Source organism: Rosa rugosa, chromosome 1, assembly GCF_958449725.1.
Source record: "Rosa rugosa chromosome 1, drRosRugo1.1, whole genome shotgun sequence".
In the NCBI taxonomy this organism is placed as follows: domain Eukaryota; kingdom Viridiplantae; phylum Streptophyta; class Magnoliopsida; order Rosales; family Rosaceae; genus Rosa; species Rosa rugosa.
Window position 1 is genome coordinate 43,512,933 of NC_084820.1, and position 11,308 is coordinate 43,524,240.

General features: G+C 37.8%; 1 long non-coding RNA gene across 2 annotated transcripts; it reads left to right on the top strand.

Annotated features, from left to right (window-relative positions):
- The first annotated feature begins 3,599 nt into the window (after window positions 1-3,599).
- Window positions 3,600-5,787, top strand: LOC133738152 (uncharacterized). Of its 2 annotated transcripts, XR_009859982.1 has the most exons (5): window positions 3,600-3,882; window positions 3,971-4,047; window positions 4,320-4,932; window positions 5,179-5,367; window positions 5,480-5,787. It is a non-coding gene; the product is annotated as an uncharacterized LOC133738152 (long non-coding RNA). The 2 variants fall into 2 exon arrangements; XR_009859973.1 differs by having other exon boundaries at window positions 4,320-5,367.
- Window positions 5,788-11,308: the final 5,521 nt, after the last annotated feature.

Consider the following 11,308-nt stretch of genomic DNA (forward strand, 5'->3'; position numbering starts at 1 on the left):
ATCAACTGGTTCGGGCCAGTCACCCTGCTCCTCCCATCCCCGCCGCACTGCACCGTCCGGCAAGATCCGTCCGACCCCCGTCGCCTGATCCACATCGCAGCCACGACCTCCTGATCCACGTTGCTGCCACGACCTGCAGCACCACGTCGCCCAAGTTCCGCCGCCACTACCTGCATCACTACGGACCAAACAAATCCCCGATCCAGGCTGCCCAAAACCCCACCGCCATCGATCGAGATCCCTGACGTCTGCGATCCAGGAAACCCATCAGTAGGGATCGTAATACCGGCCCGTACAATCCGACCACCACCATCAAACCATCCCAGCCGAACCAAACTGAAAAACCCAGAGCTCATTCCTCCTCCGACGAAGTCACCATGGGCAGTAATTCTCCCGTCCGGCAGCAACCCCATGACGGCAGGAGGCCAGAGGCTATCCCAATAGCCGGGCGCCGCCGGACGAGATCGAGAAATTGAACGGCGTAGGCCTTAGGGTTTTTCGATGGTTAGATTATATTAAATACACTCTTAGGTTATTAATAAAAATATTAATTATAAATATCAAGGGTTGAGATCATCTTATAAGTGTTGAGTCATTTACACCGTCGGTGCATAGAATAATTTCCGCATCCAAGAAATAGAGTTAAGTGGAATCACCATAGAGGATAACAAAAAGTCAAGACTCAACAACCATGTGTTCCATTTTCTCAACTAGAAAATCTAGGAAGGAAAAACTTGTTGACAAAATATACTTGATTAAGATGGTTCTTCATAGATGCTCTTAAACCTACTTCTTTTTGAATGCCCCGATCCGAAGTTACTAACCTACCATGTACTTAAATCTTTGAATACATGCGTTAATGGCCCCAACTTTGTCAAGGATAAGTCAAAGAGAATTATTCATTGTCTGCTGTAATAACTTTGGCCTTATGATATATACATTAACATGATAGCGTGCCACCAACCTTCATGGCATCATGTCCAACTATAATGAAAATACTTGAATGAAACGTTTTTCTGGGTTTCGGGGATTGATAGACACGTTGCAATCTTTACTGGGCAAAAATCAAAAAATTCACACAGAAAGCACAATTTTGGTTACGCAGTGTAAACCTCAATTTTGAGATTAAAAACACTACGGGGCTCTTACTCTTGAGAACCCAAATAAAATCAATCAACTTATTGATGAAGGATATGGTTCTTTACAAACACCTATAGCTCTCTACGCGGCTACAATCTCTAGACTCACTAGAGAGGTGCTTGTTTTGAATCTTGACCTTCTTCTTCACTTGAACGATCTGCAAATATCGCTCCACTTGCACCACCAATCTTCTCTACTGATCTCGAGAGAATCAATGCATGTATATGAATGAACAATGAAACACTTAGACACGGAACAAGTGTTTCATGGACTCCTATGGAACTCTTTCTAAGCAAGCAAGACACACAATAATTCTTGCATCAAAATCTCTACCCAATCAACGCTGCTTTTCTGAATATATTGAGGAGAAAATAAATTCTCAACAATTAAGACTTAACCCTAATTAGACTCCTTTCCTAGTAGGAATCTTTTAATAAAAGATATCCAATTAAAATAAACAAATCCTAAATCACCTAGGACTTCAAAATCACGATTTTATCAGTTGAAAAATATCTTTGTAAAATAAAATCTAAAAACCAAAAGATACTTTCCAAAATTGGACTCCCAAAAACGTAGGGTTGACTGGGACTGACTCGGGGATTGCAACACATGTTGCAATCCGTGCTTATGCATGAGATGCAATTACTTGAAATTCTCCGAGATCAGTTTTGATGAACTTTGTAGGCTTCTTCAGTGCAAAGGTATAGGAATGCCAACACATCAAGTGTAAACCTTATACCTACATATAATCCATGAGTAATACACGAGCAATCTTAACTTATTCGTCAGGCATGACCACGATTACTTTATTAAAGGATGAAGCCATTGTTTGAGATTGTATTTTTTTGCCTATTATTAATAAAATAAAAATAAAGGACGGTTTCTCATAGTGTTGCACACTCCTCTTTTGGAAATGAGGGTGGAAGCGTGAAATTTGTGTCGTACATCGTTGGGCTCTGAGAAGATTACCCTAATCCATTATTTAATTATATAAAATGATTCAATAAAAATGACCTATGACCTACGAAAATGGAAAATTTTCAGAGGATGAGGGTAGGTGCTGGTGCAGTGCCGGCCAAAAACACTCCACCGATCAAGCTATATATTGAGACAACAGTTATATAATAGGCACAGAGACAAGTTGGATCTAGGAAGGTACTAAGGTAGTGAATCTTAAGTCGTAAAACTAGGAATGCTTGGAGGTTAGTAGGATTAAGTTACGTCGGCCATCTCCTGGTTAATTGTGCATGAACACATCTTTGAACCTTCCCACATAGTGCTAGTCGGTATTGGGCTTCATCTAATTTTTCTTTGTGCTAGCTCAAGGTATGCTAGTTAATCGCAGGCTGCGATTCGCAGCTTCATGGTGCACGCCCTCGTGTGCCAATTGTTTACGGTTAAGTCTCTTTGAGAATTGAGACATGTTAGGTTCAATTCCATAGTTATTGAGCTTGTCCTAGATTGTTTGAGGACAATTTGTCACCTCACAGAGAAGTTTCTCATGTGACGGAAGTTGTTAAATCTTGCTAAGACAATAAGCTGCCAACAAATGCACTTCTAACCCTTGTCATATGAAGTAGATTTTGATCTAAAACTTGCTATACAGAGCCTGCGAAAAGGGCCATTCTTAATAAACATCTCTGTTGTTTCATTCATGGAATAACGTCTCAATCTTCCAACAACAACAGAGATGCATGGTTCGTCACAAAAGGTTTTCTTCACCATCAAAGAAACGACCTTTGATATATATGCCATAGAAATTTAATAACTAGATTCTCTCATGCTTTCTAGGGAATGGCGTTAGCTAGCATAAGCATGTTGCTATACCTACACCTACCAAATGTATGAAATTGTGAATCAATATTGTATTGATCTACACAAGTGCATGCAATTTGTCAAAGACCTCTAACCGGCCATATGGATCAGTGTTTTTCTTAACCACTTGGACAGTTGGATATTCAAAAAAAGGCCATGCAACAATGACTTAAACATTCTTCTGCAAAATCCATCTCTAACTGAAAGAATAGTTGCGACTTGTTAGTTGTGACAAACATTCCAAAGAGTTCATTTTGACAAGCTAGATTCCAGCACATTCATATTGATTAGCTTCATTTTGGTTCAATAGAAAATTACTGAACCAAATACAAATATATTTTTTTGATACTAAAAAATTCTACAAACCCACTTTGCTGACCCAGGCTCAAAGCTAGGGCCTCCTGCTGAACCCTACACCGAAAGAAAAGAAAGAAAAAAAAGAGAGGAAAAGATAGGATATTCTACGATGAGCTAAGATTACCGAAGTCATCTGCCAATATATATATATCATATCCGGAGCGGAGCAATGGATTCCTGAGAAGTGAGAACCATAAGAGTCATGAGTTCTCACCAGTCACCACCTCTTGCAAAGGCACATCTGCCAATATATATATATATATAAAGGTTCCAAAGAGGACGTCCTTGCTATACATAATCTGCGGATGGGTCAATCTCTGCCGTTCGTTTCAACCAACGGCTCAGATGCAAATCTCTATTAATAAAGAGATAGAAAGATAAAGAGAGGAGGAAGAGTGAGGCGATTTCCAATCTGAAACTGAAAGAGACGACTGATTCGAGAGAGAGGGAAGAACATGGCGAATCAAGGCGGTTCTTGGATTTTGATTTGAGGAAGAGCATGGGGACGGGAAGAGAACGAACAATGCGAATCTCGGTTCTTGGGTTCATCTGAGAAGAACACAAATCTGGGTATATTTTTTTTTTTTTTTTTTTAATAATTTCTTCTGATCGATTACACCGCTTTCATCTTTCGCTTCTGGGTTTTTTCGCTCCATAGAGACAGATAGCGAGAGCGAAGAGAGCAAAGGAAGAAGGGAAAGAAGAAGACATTCGGGAGAAGACAGAAAAGAGAAGGTAAGCCTGAATTTCGGTGCATGCAATTCTGGGTGGTGCCTATGAATGTGGGTATGGGGGTTTATCTATCTGGGTTTGGTTTGCAATTTGATCCACCTCACCGCAAACTGAAGCTATTTTTTTTTTATTAAAAATAGAAATTCCCTTTTTTTTTATTAAAAAAAGAAATCCCCCTTCTTTATCTTGCTATTCTAGTTGGCAATTTTCTTTAGGTCCATCTCCCAACACCTTATTACTTGGTGCTTATGGTTGGAATTATTTGTGTTTAACAGAGACAAAAGATTGGGTAGGAATGAAGGAAAGGGACACCGAGGCAGAGCCATTAAACCTTTGATGCAGTTGATTTTGGATAACAATCATTTAGATAGTGAATTAGTAATTGGCAATTTTTTCGACAAAGGAATCTGCTCTTGTAATACCATTATTATTCTTTTACAGCATCTATAGGCTATAATTTTCCTCAATTAAGTTGAAGTGAAACTGTACGTATGATTAGTCAAAGCTCAGTTTTGTATTAATCTCTACTTTCTACCTTAACAATCAAAACTTGGATTGGTGCTTTTAATGTAGATTATCTGCTCGCAGCCCGAATGCGTTTTAAAGATAACAATTGAACTCTTCCAAATGAACAACATTAGTGTAAATAGTTGGTATTAAAGTGTAAATAGTTGGTCTCTTTGATTCTGCAGATCTGTATATATATATATATAGAGAGAGAGAATGGAGTGTTGGTATTAAAGTGTAAATAGTTGAACTTAGTGTTTGATTCTGCAGGTTTTGTGGTCTCTTTGACTCTGCAGTTTATGGCTAGTCAAAAGTTGGATTCTGCAGGTTTTGGAAGTGTTTGATTCATCAGTGCGAATATAACTGTTCCCACATTTTTATGTAAAGATTGAGCCTTTAGCTTCATTTTGATATTGGGTTTTGCTATTACCATGTTTGTCACACTTTCTGGAATCAAGTTTATGTTTTCGCTGCTAAGGCTTGGAATTGTCAACAGCATATATCATAGCATAGCATCAACTTTGTGTATTTTAATTTGAAGGCTTTTATTTCTGTCTAATTGTTGGGTTTTGAAGTGGATAGTTTTTCTTATTTTAATCTTATAGCTTTTTGCTTATTAAATTATAGGTGTGTTCAATTTTGGTGGTGACTTGATTTGTTGGTTTGTATTGAAATACTGTGTATCTGCATATTGGAACAAAGTAGTGGAGATACTCTGATTTTGGTCCAAAAGGAGTAGTTGCCCTTATTCGTCTTTCTGGAACAGCAGGGACGGTGGATGTCTGTTACAAGAAGATCATGGCATTGTCCATGAAGGTAGTACGTTGACATCTTTAAAGATCTGTTCATGTTATCTTCCATTTAAGTATTTGCAAAGCATTTCGGTATTTGACTTTGATTTTCTTTTCTTCATTGTTTGATTCTGCAGTTTTTGTGGAAATAATATGCTAGAAGCCTAGAAGGTGATCTACTAGAAGATTCTGCAGGTTTTGGATGCCATTTTGCATCTTGTCAGAGTTGTTTTGGATGCCATTTTGCATCATGCCATTCTGCAGGTTATATGGCAGAGTTGTTCATAGTATTGTTGGAATATTGTTGGAATAGTGGCTAGTCAAAAGTTGCTGATATGTAATGATTCCAGAAAATGAATGTAATTGTAATGATTCCAGAAAATGAATGTAATTGTAATGATTCCAGACAATGAATGTAATTGTAGTGATTCCAGAAAATGAATGTAATTGTTTCATTCCTTCTATAATACTGTATAGTACAACAAATGAAATTCTGCAGCATAGCAAGAGCAAAGCTATGTGCACATTACATTCAGAAGTAATAAGCTTTACTGTGATTCCAGAAAAATTCCAGAAAATGCACATTACATTCAGAAGTAATATATACACTGTGATTCCAGAAAATGCACATTACATTCACATTACATTTAGTGTTTACTACTACAAACATTCCACAAATGAACACAGTTTTCCTCTCCCACAGCCAATACATTATGCAGCAACCAATCCACCTGCCTCAAATAGAAATCGTCACTCATTGCCGGTGCATCCCAAGCTTGAAGAATCAAACACATCACAAAATTCATAACAATATTCACCAATAACAGCAACAATATCGAAACCAGCGTAGAAGCTAATCAATCAAGCCAATAGCCAACTTGAAATCATCTTGCAAATCCAAAACCAGAAAAATCACACACACTAGATCAGTATCCTAAAAGCTCTATTGAAATTTCATGTGCTTCTAACAAATAAATGACTTTTACATAACTATAAGCTCTCTCAAAACTGGACCTTAATGCACGGTTTTGGCAACTGTTCTAATAACACTTCAATGGATCACTAGAAAACTCAAAACAAGTGGTCCATCTAGTACTCTTGAAAAATGTAGTCAAATTGGGGCCAGCCAAGGCCATAAGGCTAATGCACATTCAACTGCGAATTCGAGGGATTAACGACAAGCTAGCAGGTAACTAACTGATAGTGTCAAGGCTTGTAACTAATAGATGTACTTTAACAGCATGGAAACCAACCCAGGAACTATTTTTTCAAAAGTTCTTTTAATAAAGTCAAACAACATCCTTCAACTAGACTCTCAGATAAAGTCATCTATTGCCTGGATCAAGGAATCAATGTCTGTGATTCTCGAACTTGATCAAGATGCTTATATGATTCTCATCGGAAGCATATATGATTCTGCCTCACATGAGGAAATGTATTTATGTATATGAGAATTATATAACAACATTTTTTTTTTTCGTCTGATGCATATATGATTCTCATATACATATCTTTTTAAACTGCTTAAATCAATAGAACCAGAATATAGGAACAAACAAGAAAACCAGGGGCAAATAAGAATATGCTCATCAGAGGAAACCAGAGTATAGGAATAGGGCAAAATACAACTAAACAAAAAATCTAAGTAGGTACGCATTTAGGAAATCATAGAGAAAAAACCAGAGAAAACCTTTTTCAATTGAGCCTCAAGATCATCCCTTTGTCTTTCAAGCTCTGCAACCTCAGCTTCTATTTCCTTCTCTCTTTCACCCACTTCACTAGCTTTAGACGCACGAACTTTTAGAGCTTCCTCCTTTTGGATTCTGTACAACCATATAATGAAAAATAGCACTTAAAACATGAGCAGGAACAAAACCAATCCTCAAAATTGATTGGATAGAACATGTCACTGTTTACAATCAAAGATGTTTGCAAATATGTTTAAATAAGCTTGAACTCTTCTTCTAGAGCCATTACAATCTCCCATTATCCAAGCTATCTAAGCCCAAATCTTTTTCGAAATGTGCATCAGGAGTCACCTGTAGATAATTGCAGAAAAGTCAGTAATCCCAAAAACAAAATCAGTAATCCCAAATCAGTAATCCCAAAATCAGTAATCCCAAAAACAAAATCAATAATCCCAAATACAAATCAGTAATCCCAAATACAAATCAGTAATCCCAAAAACAAAATCAGTAATCCCAAATACAAATCAGTAATCCCAAAATTAGTAATCCCAAATCAGTAATCTCAAATCTCGAAACAAAAAAGAAACCCAGAAACATAAAGAAGAAAAGTCCCAAATATGGAAAAAAAACCCTAAATTTTGTAATTGGAAATCAAACAAATCAGAAAAGAGAGAGAATCCATACTCTAGATGTGTTTCTCTGCTTCCAAGTCTCCAACTTTTGGCGCGAAAACTCCAAGGGATTACTGAGCATAAGAGAGCTACAATTTTCATGAGAGAAAGGAAAAAAGAAAGCTTCGGTTGCAACAATCGTGCAACCTGAGATGAGTTTCTAGTATTTAATTGGAGACGAGAAGACCAGTGTTTTGGGTGGAGACGAGATGGAGAACCAGAGACGACTTTGGTTGTATCGAAGTGGAGAGCGTACAGTTCGTCTGAGTTTTCTACTTCGACCCGCGTTGGTTTGGTTTTTGGGAAGAGATCGATCTGAGCCATTGAATTTCATTTAAAGCAACGGACGGCTGTGCGTGACCCATCCGCAGATTTTGTATAGCAAGGACGTCCTCTTTGGATCCTTGCTGTATATATATATATATATATATATATATATATATATATATATATATATATATATATCATATCCGGAGCGGAGCTCCGCTTTGAAATTAAAGTGCGCATTTAGAGTTTAGGATCACTTTTCGGTCACATATCCACATCTCGACCGTTCAAAGCCCATCATCTTCTTCTTCATGTTCTGTTCCGAACCTGCGAATACGACCATTTTTAGGGGAGGAAATCACCTGTTCCAGAATCCCATGTCCTAATTCTGTCCCTTCAGTAATAGATTATCACCTATATGCTTACTTAACACACTCTAACTCTGTTAACCCACATTAGAGAATCATATTCCTCAATTATCTATGTTTCAATTGAAACAGATCAATCAGACCAAAACAAACGCAGGTTAATTCCAGTTTTCATCGTTGCATCAATCAGATCATAAGAAACAAGAACAGATTAAACCCACAAAGAGTTGAGAAAAGTTTGAGCAACATCTTCCCTTCAATGACAGAGCTGCAAGTCTTCAAACCATGACCATACAAGAAGATAAAGTAAAATTTTCTCTCTATCCCATCAAACCCATTACATATCTGGAAATCTACAGCCCTCACTTTACTACCCATCTTCCAGACTTGCACCACGAATGAAATTGTCTATATTTTTCAATTTACCTCTCAAGTAGTACTAACGATAAGAGAAACCAAATGAACCAAAATACTGATGATATTTCATTCATCTGGAAAATAGAGAAACACAGACAAATTTCATTCTTCTCACCATATCTAGTACACCCATCATCCAAAAAATACGAATCATGAGAGGCTTGGTATGGGTGGGGCCGGTAACCTAGTCTGAGCTTCTAGCACTGGCGGATTCGGATTCGGCCTCGGCAAATTGGAGTTTCTATATCAGATGAAATCGTTGGATTATTGGTATATGGCAATGAACTTGATTGATTAATCGTGATGGAGTCCAGAGTGGCTTTGACCTTCATAGCCGTGGAGAGAGTCGGAGGCGGCGACGATGAGGTAACAAGTGGGTTATGAAGATCAACCCAGAAAGAGAAAAACGGAAAGGTTCAGTTTTTTTTTTTTTTTTCCTGAAGAATAATACATAAAACTTTTTTTTTTTTTTGACTTTGTCAAGGGGAAACCAAAAGGCTTCCTAGGCCCAAGATAAACCCCTTCGGCGCATGTGAAATGCTCCAACTGTGCATTGCAGCACAGTGCCTGGCCACTTTGACAGCTTCGGGGTTCGAACCTAGGTTGGAGAGCACACCTAACTAGGCAAGAACCACTAGGCCACTTGCTGTGGTTATAATACATACAACTTAAACGGTGTTAATGTGCTGTGAGCTAATGGCCAGATGTCGAAATTTTAGCCAAGTGACAGGGTTGGGACAGGGGATTCAGGGACAGTTCATTTATGGAATAACGTCTCAATCTTCCAACAACAAGAAGGGAGATGGTTCGTCACAAAAGGTTTTCTTCAACATCAAAGAAACGACTTTTGATATATATGCCATAGAAATAATTTAATAACTAGAATACCTCATGCTTTCTAGGGAATTGCGTTATCATAGGCATGTTGCTATACCAACACCAACACCTACCAAATGCATGAAATTGTGCATCAATATTGTATTGATCTACACAAGTGCATGCAATTTGTCAAAGACCTCTAACCATATGGATCAGTGTTTTTCTTAACCACTTGGACAGTTGGACATTCATAAAAACACCATGCAACAATGACTGAAACATTCTACTGCAAAATCCATCTCTACTGAAAGAATAGTTGCGACTTGTGACAAACATTCCTGGCACGTTTACTTACTTGGAATGGAAAATAATCATGAATCGGAGACAAGTGGAATGGGAGAAGAAAGGAATCGGTATTGATTCCGGAGGAATGATTCCTAAACCCATCTCCCTCCTTCGTAATCGAATTCCTGAGTATTCTGGAATCGATTCCTGATAAATAGGTGGGACCTACACCAATTCACATTCATTCATGTATTAGTAAACACAGGAATTCTTTTACCTGGAATCATTCCGATTCTTTTATGTGTTAGTAAACACAGGGGTATTTTTACTCCGTAATCATTCCATTACATTCCATTCCATTCCAAGTAAGTAAACATGCCCTCCAAAGAGTTCATTTTGACAAGCTAGATTCCAGCACATTCATATTGATTAGCTTCATTGTGGTTAAATAGAAAATTACTGAATTCTACAAACCCGCTTTGCTGACCCAGGCTCGAAGCTAGGGCCTCCTGCTGAACCCTACACCGAAAGAAAAAAAAATAAAAAATAAAAAGGGGAAAAGATAGGTTATTCTACGATGAGCTAAGATTAGCGAAGTCATCTGCACCTGCCACCACAACATTATTCACTTGACGTCTTGAGCTTGTACCCCAATCAAAATCCTCAATCAAAGTTGATACATAAAATTAAAAAAACATCAGCATTTTATATGCAACAGAACTATAGTAGTACATATATATTAGGGCTCGCTATGATTGTAACGACGAGTCCATATCAGAACATTTTATGGGGCACGACTATTCCAGATCAATTTCTGGGGCACGGAGAGATAATATACTCATTCTCTTCTCTATATATAAATGGAGTAATCTCTACCATTTCCTTTTTTTTTTTTTTTGACAACGAATCTCTACCATTTCCTTGTATACCTGCTCATCAATTCATTTACTTTATCACATCCTAGTTCGATCATCATGGCAAATGTACATGTTTGGCCTTGATCCTCATGTTGGGGGCTTGGTTTGCTGAAGCCACTTATGGATTTCTAATTATATTTGATTTCCACGTGGCACCTCTTATCTTCAGTCTCAAATCTCAATAAAAGGAGTACTAAAAAAACATATTTAAAGAAAAAAGAAATAACTGTTGGGCAGCCAACAGTTAGAAACGTCTTAAATTTTGAAGTTTAGGAAGTTTTCATGTGGGCCAGTTGATTGGTTTACATGGTCCATGGAAGTCTAACGCAAGGTTTACAAATAGACCGACTGATAGACTTTGAACCTACATATTGGAATTTTGTAATAGACCCAACATTTCATAAGAGATGGATTTTAGAAATTAAGGGTATTTAATTTGGATTTTAAACCCACCATTAAAGATGATCTTTACCTCTTCACCATAATGCTCAATCTTGAAGGGGCAAGGACCGGACCTTGAGGTCCCTAAAAACC